We start from the raw sequence: 17,490 nt of genomic DNA, 5'->3' as shown, positions 1-17,490 counted from the left end.
GATTCCTTTTCTTATGAATTCTACGGCTTGCTTTATATTTTAATTATATTTGAAAATCCTATTTCTAAGTTAGAATATTATTCTAATTATATTGCAATAACTTTCTAAAACCTTCTTGCTCCCTTTGCTGTTTCTATCATTCACTTTACAGAAAGCAACTCGGTGGCGAATTTTGGATACCAAACTTCTAGCCAAAGTGAAGGAGCAGTTACTATAAAATAATCTGTTGCCTTAATTTTTGCCTCACAAATAGGCATTGTATATATGAATATATATACCGCCTATTGAAGTTCAAAGCAAATATTTTATTTAACACTCACAGGTTATATATATTATTAACTGCAAAGCTTCACAGTCAAAACATAAATAATAATATTATCTATTGTTTGTGGTATTTTCTCCACTTAATTATCAGTTCATAGACGCGTCGGATTTTTATTTCTCCCATAAAAGGTTTTCTATTGATTGCTGCTACCATGGAAGCCCAAGATCACGTCCAGTCTGGTGAGCCTGTTGCTGACATCCTTGGCGATTTGGCGTTAAAACGTGGCGAGCGTCCTGGCGTTTTCTGCCCGAGTCTTTTCCTGCAACCCTGCCCTCCACCTTCCGTAGCATAATAACAGGAGCGTACTTCAGACCTGCGAAGATGCAGAATACCGTTATTAAAAGAATGAATAATATGTCCACCTTCTACAGACCGTTTTGTGGGTTAACTGGTTCTATAAAATTAGGTTCGATATTGGGTTCTGGCGAGCACTTCCGCCGAACCTGAACAGTAAAATCCTCAGAATTTGGGATTACAATGCAGCCTTTCTAATCCAACAGGCTGTTCTTTCGTTTTCTTTAATGTGTATTTTTCGTTGTGGGTCTCGGGAAATGTATTTTGGACTGCTCTTATTATATCCGAAGAAATAAGATAATGGATTTGGACTCTTTATAATAGGAATATGCATTAGAAAGGTAAGCTAAAAACAGATTATTTCATAAGAAGTGCAATTAATGAATGTGTAATGTGAATGCAGAATAAAAAAAATTTAAATATCTAAACCACATATATCATACATTATTCTATCTTAGGAATGTATTCCGACCCCACCGAGAAGCATCTTTTTCCTTTAGAAGATTCTTACACATTGCCATGCATATACGAAATTCCTTCCATTACCTATACTTTAATGTTCCATGTAATTAGAATACTTACGTTGGTTTTACAGCTTTTAGTAATGTTAAAAGATGTGTATTCTTGTTATAATACATTGAGGATATTTTCATTTTACTATACTCTGTATGTATACATGCGATTAATTTTCTTTAGTGAAACCAAAATAGATTATTATTACAACGCCGAGCCTTCATTCTGGGCTGATATTAATTAGTAGTTAATATAAAACGCTATCCTTTTCATGCAGTGCACAAGCAAACATTTGAGGAGTTTTAATGCGTAATTTTTAAGCAACGTTCAAGAAAATGTTCTTCGTATATACTGAAGTACTGTGAAAATGTTCAAGATAAATGTTTTTAAGAATACATCGTTTGTAGCTTCGTGAAATATGAAAATACTTAGTAGTATAATTTAGTGTCTTATATACCATTTGTGAGTCATATAAATAATATAAATTAGCATAAAACATGAATGCAATTTACTTAAATATGCGAACTGTTAGTTGGGAAGAAGGCAGAAATTTTGCTAATAATATCTGAGGTAAATTCAAAATGATATTATGATTTCCTGATATTTCAAAACAATTTTGTTATCAAGATATATGATGCATTTGTCAAAACTTCGTATAAATTACTCAGTAATGTTTTAGAAATAATTTCGATATCGTTTAAAAACTGTTGTTGTAGAAGTAAAGAGATCTTAAACTGTACTCGCCTTCGAAAACAAACTGAGTGCTTTATGGCAAATTTTTCAATATTTTGATTTTAAAGATATTAGTATATGCTTGCTAAATATTTTTTTTCATTTCTTATTAAATATTTGAAGTCATTTTCTAAATGTTAAATGAAATTGACCCTTCCGATAATAACTTAAATATGTGTACCTTTTCTTGTATGAACGGAAATTCTTTAAACGTTCATTGCTTTTTATTATGTTGTGTTTAGTTTCATAGTTTTTTTTTATTTTGATGGCTAGCAAGAAAATGAAATTCTGAAAAATTTTTACAATATAATTAGCCTTTAATTATTTTTAATTACCAATTAATTCTATAGACATATAAGAAAAAAATTGGCAGGAATAGCGCTATAACTGTTGCAAACAAATTAAAAGAAATATATTGGGGATATATATATATATATATATATATATATATATATATGTGTGTCTAAATTTGGATTAAATGTGAAAGAAAGGAGAAGAGTATTTGAGAAATATAAATAAAGAATATATTCTGATTTGAGATACTTAGCTAAAGATTTGAAATTACATATTAGAATGTAAGGAAAAAAATGGATTTATGAAACAAGAATGTTAAATATAGTGATATTAGAGTTTTAATGCAAATATATGGAAACGTTTTTGACAAGCCATCTGAAATGATTCCTACAAAAATGAATGCATTAAGCACAGCTTTCAAAAATATTAGACAGGAGAAAATTTTTAATAGAAAATTTATAAAAATTACTCAAATGTTCATTAAGTAATAGTTAATGAGTATAAAATATACCTGCCAGCATAATAAAGGAAAACATAGATTTTAATGGAGCAGTTAATATAATAAAGATGATAGGTGTATATATTTTTATTATGCTCGTGTATGTAAAATATATAAGCATTTAATAAAAGAAGGTCTTTCGAAAAAGTAGTATCGTATACAATCACTGGGAGAGGAAAAGCAAAACTGTCGAATTTTGCAATCTTATTATTAAATTTTTGTTGTTATATTGAGTAGGTTCAGCAGTTTAGCAATAGTACAGTTGTATATTCTCATGCTGCGTGTATGTTTTCGTGGATTTCTTAAACGGAATGATAGTTTCGTGAATCCTGTATTGAAACACTGCTAATTTTAAGACGTTCAATTATAAAATTATTAGTTTAGAAATTTTGAGCTGAATTAATGTATAATTATAATTTCTTGAATTGCTTATAAGTGCAAAAATATCTGTTTTTGAGTAGAGTTGAATTAGTGTATGATAAATTCTTAGATGTCTTTCAGGTTGAAAATTGGTATCTGGTAGGAAACATGCTTCAACATAAGTGGGTGATTATGTACCTGTATGATATTTCCATACGTAAATTTCGTAAGCACTTGAATACTTTGACAAACAAATATGAATAATTTATATTTAACATACATTCCATCCATAATTTAACCACAATCTGTATAATTACTATTTGTTAGTAGATCGAAACTCATTTGCGTGTCCAACAGGTGTACAGAAACCTGAAAAAGTATTTAGGAAAAGTGTCATTTTTTTGTAAATCAACTTACTGAAGCTAATTAAGGAATATAGTACGCAAACGCTAGACTTCAAACATCACAAGCAAAAAGGAAACCATACCCGCACACATCCGGCCAATCAGTGCCTTCAAGATGTGCTATTTTACAAAATAAGCATACTTTTTGTATACAATCAAGAAAATCTTATAATTAATGTGTGGTTACTGACTAAAACATTTTCGATGATTGTTTTTTATGTCACACTGGCATAAAAGGATTTTAATTTTTGGCTAATGTGAAAAGTTATTAGATCACAAATTATTCTGTGTCAGTAGACATTTTGCATTTGCTAATAATTTGATAATTTTGATAATATATGCTTATATCGAAGACCACTAGAAGCTTGATATATGTTGAGTTGTAATATTAATCTAAACAACTATAGTTACTACAACTAATCCATTGTAAGCTCTAAATTCTGTAACTACACCTCCAAAAATAATGTATTAGTGTGTGATGTTTAAGTAGTAATAATTTTAAATTATTTCTCCCTTCCATTGGCAATATTAGTAGTAATTATATTAAAATAATTCAAATTGATTCATTAGATTGTGGCTCACAAATGCTGCCATGAAATCGGAGATCCTTGTACTAACTCTGTCTACTGATAAGAGTAAATATTTAATAAAGGTTATTTATTTGATAGAATTCAAAATTTAATAATTTTTAAATTAGTCACTTTTCCAAGATCACAAAAGACTGTCAAGTGTAAGTCGTTGAATGTATTCCGACTCATCACGATCACCGTGACAGCAAGTAATCGTGTGCTTGTTGTTTATCGAAGTGTAAGGTCATCCTAAATACAGTAATTAAAGCTAACAGTTGAATTTTATCAGTTATTAAATGAATCTCTTACACAAATTGACGCTGAGTTTAAATAAAAATTGGTCATCTTTTATATAGTAATTAAAGCCAAAAGTCGAATTTTATCAATTATTAAATGAATTAAACAAAGTTTAATTTGTATTGATGTTGAGTTTAAATAAAAGATTTTGTGCATTTAATTTCAAGGAACACTATTTCTTGAAATACCTGTTTATTTATATAACTAATCCTAAAGTTAGGTTTGAATACTGCTCATGACTTTTGCTAATGTTCTATCTTCTTACATCTGATAAATGAAACAGCTGATCTTATGTAATTAAAAAGGCTTTAGATGTAGGATGAGATGTCATGGTAATGTTTCTTCGATTTTGTTAAACACTTCGGAAGCTGTACTAATATTTCTAAAGTCTGTAAATAAAAGAATGGTTTTTTTAACTCACTTTTGCTCTATAATGTTCGGAAAATTTTTTATTCAACAAATTATTAAGATTTATTTACTTTTCCTTCATATTAAATATCTTGCCTATAATATTTCTTAAATCTGTAAATAAAAAAAAAAAAAATTCACTTTTTCTCTATAATGTTTTCATAATTTTTTGTTCAACAGTTATTAAGATTTATTAATTCTTTCCGTCATATTAAATACCTTGCCTGTAGCATTTCTTAAGTCTGTAAATAAAAGACTATAATATTAATATTAATAACGCTTGTAATATTTCTAATATTAATATAATAATATTAATATTAATAACGCTTGTAATATTTCTTAAGTCTGCAAATAAAAGACTTTAATATTAATAACCCTTAATAATATTAATAACGCCTGTAATATTTCTTAAGTCTGTAAATAAAAGACTTTTGCTCTATAATGTTTTCACAATTTTTTGTGCATCAGTTATTAATATTTATTAACCCTTTCCATAATATTAAATACCTTACCTGAAATATTTATTAAGTCTGTAAATAGAAGAATTTTTTTTTAATTCACTTTTGCTTCATAACGTTTTCACAATTTTTTGTTCAACAAATTATTACCTTGCCTGTAGAGCGGGTTTTTCCGCATTTACATGAAACATTCGGGTAAGTTAACCTTACAGGAAGCTACTGATACTCATGTCTTATAATTTTCGTTCGTAAAGGATTTAATTTTAATGTTCAGGGATTATGTTTTCTGTTATTTATTTCTTTTCGGTTTTTGCATTTATTATTAAAATGTTATGTTCAGAATCAAATTATTTCTAAAAAATTTAAAGGAGGAGTAATGTTAATAAACCTTATAAAATAATTTCAATTCATTCAGAATAAATTCAGATGACATCACAGCGGTGTTTATTTCACATGCTTTTAGGAATTAAGGGGAAACACAAATTGAGACTGGCAATGATGAAAATTCTGCATCAATAAATACATCAGTGATTTCTAAACGTCTGAAACGGATGATATCAAAATTAAACGCCATTATCTCGAAACAGAGTGATTTATTTAAAAAATTTTCATTTTCTGTGAAATTAACTAACAAATTAATTATGTTTATATTTCAGTGATACGCAAATAAAAAGGGAAAACATCTGAAAGGACATCACATCACATTGTAACGTCACATCAGCGGACTGGTTAATGTTTTATGAGCTCTCTTTGAACTCGCAGTTTACCAATGTATTCTTGAACTCAATCCTGCTAACATAACTTTTTTGTCCTTTTAACTTTATTATTGCACTTATATCACATAAAATTCAACAGTGAAATGTAATATTAATTTTTTAAAAAGGAACATATTTTAGAATTCCCGATGAAGTGTTAAATGTTGCTCTAAACTTTCCCCCTTTTTTATTCTTTTCTCAGTTCATCACATTAGTTTTCAGTTTCTATAGCAAGATGGCTTATATAACTTGTCTTGTATTTTTAATTTTATTATTAAACACCATTTTCTTCAAATTTATAACACATAAAATTCAACAGCAAATTCAGAAAAAAAATTTAACAGCAGTATATGTTTAGAATTTATGATCCAACGTTAAGTGTTGCCCTTTACGTTTTTCAGTTCTTTTCAGTTCACTTTATTCAAATCTCTTAGAAAAATGACTTTCACACCTTCTTTGTCTTTTTATTATTACATTTTTGTCTTTTTAACTTTATTAAACATCACTTTCGTTTCACTTGCGCAACATAAAATTCAGCAGAAAAATCACAAAATATTTAAAAACAGCATATTTTTAGCATTCCCAATAAGTGCTGCCAGACGTTTTTTACACTCGCTATATTATTTCTTTAAAACCAATACATAGCGATATCATTTCGTAGCAGCATTCTTTTATTTCAGTGTGAGGATCGACACTGATAGCAAATTTTCTGTTAATAATAAAAAATCATGATAACAGTACGTTATTTATTCATGAAGAACTTAGGCTTTCTGTGTTGGCGATTTTGTTAGAATTTTAAGTGAGAGATTAACGCGTAAATCTTTTTCTCTAAGTATACTGCTTCACAGTTTAGGTTCCTTTGTTTAGAACAAAAAACTGTGGTTCAATCGGCATTACGTTGATGAGCATCTTTGGCTTCAGCATGCTCAATCAGCATCGTGGAGACCAGAGACGAAATAGTTAAAAGTTAAAAGAGTTACAATTAAAAGAGTTTATAAAACAATTTTTACGATTAGAGTTTCTATATAAAAATACGCAATTCGGCCAGCGGGGAAGAAAGCAAATTTTTCGTTGTACAAAACTAAAATTTACGTTTGCTCTCACTCGGCAAAAACACATTGAAGGTGAAGAAACTGACTTAATTCACTATTCTACGGAGTTTCAAATGTAAACAAATGGCGGATTGTTAGGCTTAACTCAGCACTTAAAATTTTAAATTGTTGAAAATTCTACAACTATTGCATGCAGATTACCTAGAGACGTAGAGGCCTTAACCGGAACATAAAGAATAACATAATTCAATCACTTTTATAGCAATAAATGTACAAGTTAAAAAACATATAAGAATAGAAAATCTGAGCTGACAGAGCCAAGTAACAGTGTGGGTATATATATACGTATATATTTTATATATGTATACCACTCTGTTACATATATATATGTATTTGTATTTGGCGAGGCCGATTGCAACCAAAAAAGAAGATGCACAACTACATGTTATAGCAGTCCCATATAAAAAATTTCAACATTCTGAGGATACTCGTTTTTGAGCTTTGAGAGATACATACATACGTACGTACGTACAGACGTCACGAAAAAAATCGCTTTTGTATCCATTTTAAATCCATTTTTGGAAAAAGAGACCTTTATTCTGTTCGTACATATAAATATCGCGCAAAAACATAGTTGAGATGGATTCGAGAGCGGTTAAAATAAATATTTCATTGAAATATGACACCCGAAAATTTTAGCGATTACAGTGTTTCCTTTACATTTCGTACAAGGAAGTGAAACCGATTGCGGAAATATCCAAGTCTGGTGGCGTGGTCATACGCAAGTCGTGTTTTAAACGGTGTTATATGATTTGTAAGTTTTTCCGTTGATGAAACAGCGTATAGATTTATATGAATGTTAATTTTTAGACGATGGGTTTTAAATTAGACCTTTTGGTTTCTGAAAAATTCTTTGTTTGGGCTTTGAGAAATTGTTTACAAGATATTTATTATGTTTTTAGACAGCATATTTTCAGAAATGTACATGTTAGAATCCCTATTTAAGACAGCTATGCATCATTCTTGCCAATTTTGTTGTTTTTGAATATTATCTACCTAGAGAAGATGGATACTGGTAATGGCGATTACCAATTTGCTTAAATGAGTTTGCATACACCTTTTGAACAACCTGTTCGCAAAGTTGTTGTTTCTTACAGCTTTATTCGGAAATCAATCCGTTTACATCGGGCCACACGCCAATAAAAGAGCATTAAATTCAAGATTACATCAAAATTACATCTCGAAATGTTAAAATTACTTCAGAATTACAGCATTAAAATCTTTACAGTATCAAAAAATAAAGACATAAGAATTTCACAAATTAAAATCATAAAAAATCCTGAGTTACTATAAGTGAAATAACCGTGTACTCAGGACATAAGATCCCTGTCTATCCAGTACAGTTAGAGAACATCACCACTGTATTGTAACTTAAGGTCAAGGCTCGGACAGACGAGTAAGTGCTGCTTATTCATAGTGTCTGTTTTACAAATAAGGCATTGCCTATCAGTCAGTATGCCTATTCTGCTGAGATGCTCGGCTAAAAAGTCGTGCCCTCTACGTAATCTGAAATTAGCCACAGCCTTTCTACATGGTCTGCGACAGAACTCATTCCTGATATTCTCCCAGAGTTTACCCCTTAATTTCATTGATAGTTCTGTGTTGTGCTGTTCGAAAAATGTATTGCGCCGAAATGCGTTCAATGGTGTTGTATTTGCAAGGAATTTTATGATAATTAATCATTTATTTGTAATTTCAGCTTTTTCTATAACTTCTCCTTTCCGTATCCCTAACCGAAACGCAAATGAGTAGCCAGTATATAAACTGGGGATTTTGGATTATAAGACAAAGCGTGTTTTTGGCATCTCGCTCGCGCCACAGTTGTTAGTTTACTACCAACTCTGGCAGTTGTAATTATTATTAATGTTGTTAATTTTGAACATCAGTGTATATATACTTATAGATAGATAGGTAAGTAGGTTGGGGCAAAAGTCATGGCAACTATTGTTTTTCTTGAAAATGTGGCAAACAATGACACCCCTACGCCATACGTGACGATCACCATCAATTTGACTGAGAAAGGATTCTGACGCTAGCTCATTACGCTATATCCTGTGGACGGTGCGTTTCTCGATGCCACTTGCCCTCTCTAACTCCAGTAATGTCCATCGTCTGTCTTCATTCATGAGGTGCTCGATGACGGAACGTGCCAAATCGGTCTGTACACTCACCTGTCGTCCCGAACGTTGCTCATCAGTGGTTGACACAAGTCCTTGCTGAAACTTTCCTACCCACCGTGCTACTGTACGATATGGTAGAGCATTATTCCCAAAGGCTTCTACTAATTCGCTGTGACATTCCATCGCATTTCTCCCTCGGAGAACGGCTGTTTTGATGTAAGCGCGCTGCTCAACACGGGTTACTTCCATCTCGCACGGCACTCACCAACTGACTGATTTCAGAGCCCTCGCTACCACAGAGCCAGCTATCGCAGAGCCATCTGTTGCTCTGCATACACACTATGCCTGGAGAACTTCCACACGACACATATACGTTTTGTGATCCGTTCACATATCTACAAGAAAAAAAAATAGTTGCCACGACTTTTGCCTCAACCCTCGTATATAGATATGCGAGGAAAAAAAAATTGACATGAAAATGCTTCTTTGCCATATCAACTATGATTCCTCCACTAAGTTACAAAATAAATCATCTCTTCAGAGAAGCACATCTATGACATATGGAATCAGTTTCGTACATATTGAATCCGCAATATGTTTATTGATTTTGAGACTGATATTTCATAAGTGGCGATATGTTGAAAATGGTGTTTGTAGAGGACTGCATGGACATTTAGATTCTTTTAAATGTTGTTTGGGTAGCGAACAACATAAACGCAAACAGTGATAAAATAGGTTATGCTATAATATAACTTATATTTTTTTATTTAATTTTCCTTCAGTTCTTTTTCTTTAAATTTCTGTTTCGTTATGATATTCAAAATTCTTATATTAAAATGATCTTTCCATTTATCTAAACGGAAACGTCAACGACAACAAATATGCACCCATCAGTATTGCGAAAGTTGACAGATTCTCTCCGCGAGAAGAAATTCGACATAGAATGCAGAAAAGACAAAACTACGTTAAAGAGTTGTTTTGACATAAAGAGTAATGTTCATCTTAGATATTAGTTTTAGATTAATAAATCTCCGCTGCGATTACAATAGTTCTGCTTACGGACAATTCCAATTTTAACTGAAACTATGGTAAGCATAACTGGGCAGAAGTTCGATTTCATTTCATGTTGATTTAGATTTACTTCTGTTGACTCGCAAAGAAACGCCATTTACACAGCATTCGTGGTTAGCAGTGCTCCGTTTGAAGACATATAATCACTAACCTCACGAGAAAAAAAACATTTTCGGCTGCAGCAAGACACTGTACAAAAGACTTCCATAGTATAGTGATAATTGCAGCCGCTAGTTCTTTACTGTTTAGAGTAGAATTAATTTTACCAACTGAAGCTCATTAAAGGGCTTCAGTTGGTAAAAGTTCAGTTGGTCATTAATGGGCTCCTTAATGGGAATTCTACTCTGAACGGTCCTTACTAGAATTCCTTTTACCAACTGAAGCTCATTAATGGGCAACAGAAGCTTCACTTCGCATACCAGGTAAGATTTTATCACTCATTTAGCTATAAATTGTTAGAATTTTTATTTTGTTTGAAAGATATTTGCATCAATATTTATGCAAATTATTTAATTTAGTATTAACACCAAAAGGTAAATTTAACCTTTTCTGCATATCTTAATGTTTGATCTGATTTATTTCTTTATGGAATTATCGTATTTATCGTATCGGACAGAGCAGCGATTTATTGTAGGAGACTATACATCTTATTCAGAGTAAATGTATCGTTTCCCTCCAGCTGAATTAAATTATCGTTAATATATAATGAATATATACTACATATACATACAGGGTTTGTTCGGAAAGTAGTAGGACTAAATTTGTGTAAAAAAAATATTCACAATTTTGACACATCGACTTAATAGTTTTCAAAATGTCCTTTTGCAACAACACAGCATTTCCAGCGACTCTGCTAATCACTGAAGCCTCCCTGGAATGATCTTCAGCTCCTTCGTTACGGCCTCTTAAATGGCCTGGACCGAGCCATGGTGCCCTCCGTTCAAGACACTTTTCAGTCGGGGGAAGAAGAAGAAGTCTGAAGGAGAAACTTCTGGGCTTTGGGATGGCTGGAAAGCTGTCTGATGCCATGTTTGGTCAGGAAATCCATGGCAGCAAAGGCGATTTGGCTCGGCGCATTGTCGTGATGGAACCTCCGTGGTCCAGCGATTGATGGACATAAGCAGGCAACTCGTGTTTTAGCTGAGGTGGGCAGAGTGCAAAAGATTTCGCACTTTCATTAAGTTTTCGTCACTTTTTGCCGTTAACTTGCGTTGCAAAGTATCTTTGCTCATCTTCAACTTGCTCTCTTCTCTCCTAAACACTTTTTCCACTTAAAAAAAGTGTTCAGGAGGTTCCATGGAAGTAATGCGATGTCGACCCATGGCATCTCTTCCATGAGAAATCTGTATCATGTCATGGGTCTCACTCGCAGTTTAACCCAGTTTGACGCAAACCGTCACCGCGTAACGCTGCTCTTACGAACGATTCACTGTGGAGATGACAAGGTGCCTTGAAAAGGGCTCACCTTAAACTCGATCTACACTCCGCCAAGGCTTGGAGACTACTGACGACTAATGCTGCTGGTAGCTATGATCTCCCCCCCCCACAACACAACCAGTGCAGTAACATTCTTCTCCTTCACCACGTTTTGGCGGAACAATCAGTCCGACTATTTCCCAAACAAACCCTGTGTGTGGAGTTTGTCTTTGGAAAATCACAACTCATCTTAAAACAAAACACATTCAATGAAACATTAAATAATATACAGCATCTTTCATCTATTAATACCTATATAACATTGTTCATCTCACTTAAAAAAAATCTGATGTGTACACCACATGACTTCCTTGTACGGAATATTAAGCTATACGCATTTTTTCTTGCATTTTATTTAAATTTATTAGATTGAATTAAACCTACTTCGCCGACAGCGCATAAACCACAATAGAATAAATGCATTCTTTAAAATTCTGTTTACCATAGCGACACTCTGGCGCTAGATTCACTTAATAGCATTACATTTCGTTCATATTATAACTCTGAATGCACAAAATTTATATCATTTTAAGAATTATCTAATCGTTGCCACATGTTCTATTCAAATACTATAAACTAAACAAAATAGAACTATGTATAAAAGAAATTAAGCAAAAAAAAAAAAAAGAAAGAAACGGTTTTTCACAGACGATTGAGTATTTCTCATTCAATTAATTCAGTTCTCACTTCCGACAAGGCAAAAATACATAAAAACTCAAAATATCTGTATTAAAAGTTACGAAGTAAGTCTTAAACGCTTATTTCCTCGAAAAAATTCAAGAAAGGAATAAGCACGATTTAATTGGCAATAATAAATGAATGCGTTATCTTTGTTGTTGCGAAGCTAAGTTTCTCTAGATTGGCAACAAATCCACTAGTCTCCTGTTTCAAATGTAAACATCAACGGCCGCCATCAAATTAGGCTTAGCGGCACTTAAACAATTTTAAAATTGTTGATAATTCTAAAAATATATATACAGATTTACTAAAGGCATAAAAACTTTAACCGGAAGATAAAAACAACAGAATTCAATCATTTTGAAAGCAAAAAATGTACAATTTACAAACATATAAGAGTAAAGAAACTGAGATCACTGAGCCGGGTAACAGAGTGGATATATTTATAAATATATTTATATACGTTTGGCGCGGCCGATTGAAATCAAAATACGAGGTGCACATCTACATGTTATAGCAGTCTTATATACAAAATTTCAACGTTCTGAGGCTACTCATTTTTGAGTTATGCGAGATAAGTACGTACGTACGTTCGTAGGCACGTACGTACATACGTTCGTACAGACGCCACGAAAAATTCTCTTCAGAATTCATTTTAAAGCAGTTTTTCAGTTTTTTTGGAGGAAAAGAGTCTTTTATTCTGTCCTTACGTACAGATATCACGCAAAAACATCGTTAAATTGCATTCGAAAGCATTCAAAGTGGATATTTTCGTTGAAATATGCTGCCTGAAGCTTTTCGCGATTACAATACTTCCTTTTTATATGGTACAAGGAAGTAAAAGGTGGCGAAAGTTCCATCAATTTTACTCGTGCAGTAAACAGTTAAGAATTAGATAGTGCTAGAGAAAAATGTTAGGCTATGGAGTCCCCTATACATATATATTTTTTTTCAAATGCAAATTTTATTTAATTATATATAACATATAAATTTATATATGTAAAAATTAGAACATTTTCTCGTTTTGTCTCAATATGTGTTAATTTATATTAAAAGACGAAACATTTCAGTAGAAATTCGTATCTTCTCCAAATTAAATATGCTACATAAAATGTTTTTATTTCTTCGCTCGTGAAAATATGAGACTTAGCTTATAAACACCATGCTAGGACAATATTTCCCAACCGATGTTTGAAGAGCGCAAGAAGATAGAGCATAAAGTTTAGAATTTAAATGTATAGCATGTATATTAGAAATTCTGTAAACAATAATGCTTTACATAATATATGCATACTTATAAAACTGTTCGAGTTCTTGAAAACTGATATTTTTCATGATATGTGACCTTATGGCATCTTGTTTGAAAAGTGTTAATATTACATTCATGAGACTGTACATTTTAGAACAATGAAAACGAAGCAAAAACTATATAGGAAAATTTTCTCTCATTTATTGTGCTTTCTCCGTATCTATTTAATTCAGCCTTTTTTGATTATTCTTCATTTTCATTCTTTTCAGAATAACTTCAATGATGAAAATGAAGTTCAATTGTGATATTTAATATGAATCTGTAATTTTGAGCTCTACCTCGTAATGTTTTTCAGTAAAAGAAACGATAACTGGCGTGTAGAATAATGCAGCATCGCTCTAGTGAAAGGAAAGAAACAATTGTATATGATTAAACTTGTAAAGGATTCTTGAGAAAGTGCTATAATTTTTTTCACTTCAAAAAACAGAATTAGTTTCCTTCCGATGCACTGACATAGTTGCTAAGAGTTGAAAAGAGTCTAAATTGATCGTTTCTCATTTCTTACGTTTGTCTTCTTTATTATTTCCGATGCTCATTTCTTGGATCTAATTTAATATACAAGTGGATTTCATTTCCCCAGCTGTATTTGCCTTGACGAAGAAGAAATTTTCGTCTTATAGATTAAAATATTTGCTTGAAGCGCATGAGAAAGATAGTAACTCCATCTAACCTTGGTGTTAAAAATTGTGTGGGCATTCATTTCGAATAATCTGAAAGCGAATAACATAGTAAATTACGTAAATGAAAAAGTCATCATATATTTAAAAATATTTTTCTTTTTTACAGTTCTAAAATTATAGTGTTTAATTAACATACTATTAAGAAAAGCCGAGCTGCGGTAAAATAGCTTCCCCGCAAAGCAGGTTTAGGGTTGCCAGACTAAGAATGGTAGGGTTGCCATATTTGGCGCGAGATCGATCATTTGTCGACATTTGGCAACAAAACTGGCGATATGCCATAGACGAAGCAAGAACATTCTAGAACGAATTCTTATCGGTTTTCCCCAGAATGTTCTCGAAGGCAGGTCAAAAGCTGTAAATAATACGGGCCTGTACGTGGAGTAGCAGTGTATTGTAAAAGAGTATCTTAAGTAGTATGTGTTAGCGACGTGAGTTCAGAGATTAACTTGAGAGCGATCGACCGAGTCGGGAGCTGTACTTTAGTGCTTAACCCTGAGAGGTTATCTTCACCGTTATAGCCTGAAGGCTAAGTTGATGGTTGTTTCAGCGTGCTTGTCGTAGTTTTTTTACGACTGTAAACGTGGTTTTGGAACTGTCTTTAGTAATAAGGGCTATTAAATCGTCTTTTCATTCTTCATCAAGTGTTGTCGTCGTTCAGTCCAAACCCGCGAAACCGTAGAAAATTAAAATTGTATCTAAAAATCATTAAATAACCACAAGGAAATTCTAGATAATTAAGATTCTAGATTCTAGATAATTCTAGATAATAATTCTAGATTCTAGATAATAGATTCTAGATAAATGTACAATTAAATTCTCCCTTTCTTTTAAGAAATTTAGCATCATATTAATAACAATGTCTTATCTAGTTATGATGTCACATGGTTCTTTTTAACCAAAAACATTGAAAATTCTCAAAAATTAAACGATAAAATAAAATGTTATCGGTTTCTGTATAAATGGCATAAGCGGTCAGCATTATTAGCGCTGAGAAAGTTAAATCAACTGCCAATTGTTGCGAAATTACCTGCTACAACTTTTAAGATTGTTTATTGTATTTTTAGCCCAAAGGAACGTTAGTTCAGAAGAGCTATTTGTCGGGAAACGGATTTTGCGTTGAGTCACTGTAAAAGTTGAATTACTTTGCAGATTGTTGTCACCAAATATTATTGCCCTATATAATTTTAAAAGAAATTAAATAAAGGAAAATGTAGATATGTTCCTCGCATTATGAAAAAACGACGATACCTAGAGGTATCAAATTTTGAATAACGTAATCCTCCACCTGAGCATGGGCACCTGGAATCTCGAATTTTGAATTCGAATTTATTTCACCTTTTGTAAACCTTTAACGAATTTTGATTAACATATCAGGACTAGTGTTTCTCTTGACTTGCTTTGGAAACATGAATGGTCCTGAATAAGAACAGGGAGCTTACTCAAGCTATGTTCAGGAAGGTGTGAAGTAGACAACACAAGCAAGAAGGGTATACGAAACTCTTTATTTTCAATCTCTTACAGGATCTTCCGAGCTTCGGAATACAAAGACCAACCACTTGTGGTCTGAACGTAAGAATATAAAAGCTACTAACTGAAACTCTAACTAAAAACTAATTTTGAATTAGTATACAAATGCCTAGCAATAAGATTGGCTTTTATTTAACAAAGGTACGTATGTAGTACGCCGAGCTGCTAAAACTACGATACGTCTGCAATTATCAAGAGGGCTAAACCTCTGGCCTTAAAGGCAACCAGCAACAGAGTGAAAACTCGTAAAACTACAGTGGCAAGCGGCTTGCTTCCTATAACTCCTTCCTCTCTCTCTCTTGGCAAAAAGCCACAACTTAAGTACTTGGCGTTAGCAAGACAATTTGCATAAACAAGTTAAAGCATTTACTTCTGGCGGGGAGTAGAAAATAAGAAGAGATAGTACGGTTTTAAAATAAAATAAACGTTAGTAAAATTTAGGATCCTTACAAACAAACTGAACGATTTTAAAGCGAACATTGGTAACACTGTACAGGAAAAAAAATCTATATCCTTCGCGCGAGAGTGTCTATCGGAAATTCTAAAGATATGCTGTTTTAAAATAGTTAAGTAGATATTTAAATAGATATTTCTGTTGAATTGAACTTTACGTGGTTTAAGTGCGAAGAACATGATATTTCATAACTGATGGTAACACGCAAAACGTTAAAAAACGCCCGTAATATAAAATATAAAATCTGAAAGCTTCCAGATTTTTTATGTTTTTTATTATTTATTTATTTTTAGTGTTGCAACGAATAAATAGGAAAGTACCATATGTAATTTATTGTGATATTTGAGAATGCAATCTTGTTAGAAAAGCTACGACCGAAGATTTTCAAAAGAAACCTGTGTTGAGGAAAGATCATTCTTTATTCTAATTTATAAGACACCTGACCGACACTAAGTTTGTAACATCTTCTGAAAAGAAAATCGTGTTTCATACTATAAGGTATTTTCTCCCTCCTTTCTGCATGCCTTCGTGGTATAACGGTAGCACAATCCGCGAGTATTCGAGAGGTCAAGGTTCAAGTCCCAGAGAGGGTACGGCACATTTTTCGCATCTTCCTGCTGAAAAATATCTAACGACTAAAAAGTGCCCGAACTAAAAAGTAATGGCTGCTGATTCTTCATCACCAGGATTTGGCGACTGGGTTCTCCAATCCCCAGTCACTCTCCCTCCTTTCTGCATGCCATCGTGGTGTAACAGTAGCACACTCTGCGTGCATTCGTGAGATTCAGGTTCGAGTCCTGGCGAGGACATTGCACATTTTTCTAAAAAAGAAATCAGACTGAAATCAAAGTACTGATTAAAAAAGAAAACAATACTGAAATGAAAATTTCAAAACATTTTTGAAAGAAGTAATGCTAGTATTTCTTCTTAGCGATTAAAGTGTTAACTGAACACATGCTATATATTGAGAATAACCCTTTCGAAATATGAAATGGATGCATTTATTGTTAATCAATTTAAAGGATTAATTTAAAAACATTTGTTAGAAAACTAAGGAAGTTACTGCAAATACATATTCTCTCTGTATATCTTTATATATATAAGCAGCTAAAGTGTGTGCCGCCGATAGTTTATTGTTGCCATTAGGAACAATGA

The 17,490-nt window shown here is 32.4% G+C and overlaps 1 protein-coding gene across 1 annotated transcript in view; it reads left to right on the top strand.

Moving 5' to 3' along the window:
- The first annotated feature begins 631 nt into the window (after window positions 1-631).
- Window positions 632-17,490, top strand: part of LOC118193319 (potassium voltage-gated channel protein Shaw-like) — a 538,479-nt gene continuing 521,620 nt past the window's right edge. Inside the window, exon 1 of the mRNA XM_085827595.1 lies at window positions 632-960. The gene's annotated coding sequence lies outside the window, so the exon portion shown is untranslated. The remainder of the gene's footprint in view (window positions 961-17,490) is intronic.

Source organism: Stegodyphus dumicola, chromosome 12, assembly GCF_044657685.1.
Source record: "Stegodyphus dumicola isolate Sdum_Otavi_A_Nest chromosome 12, ASM4465768v1".
Taxonomy (NCBI): Eukaryota; Metazoa; Arthropoda; class Arachnida; order Araneae; family Eresidae; genus Stegodyphus; species Stegodyphus dumicola.
The sequence above is the reverse complement of the archived record's forward strand: the minus strand, read 5'-3'. Positions and strand labels throughout refer to the sequence as shown.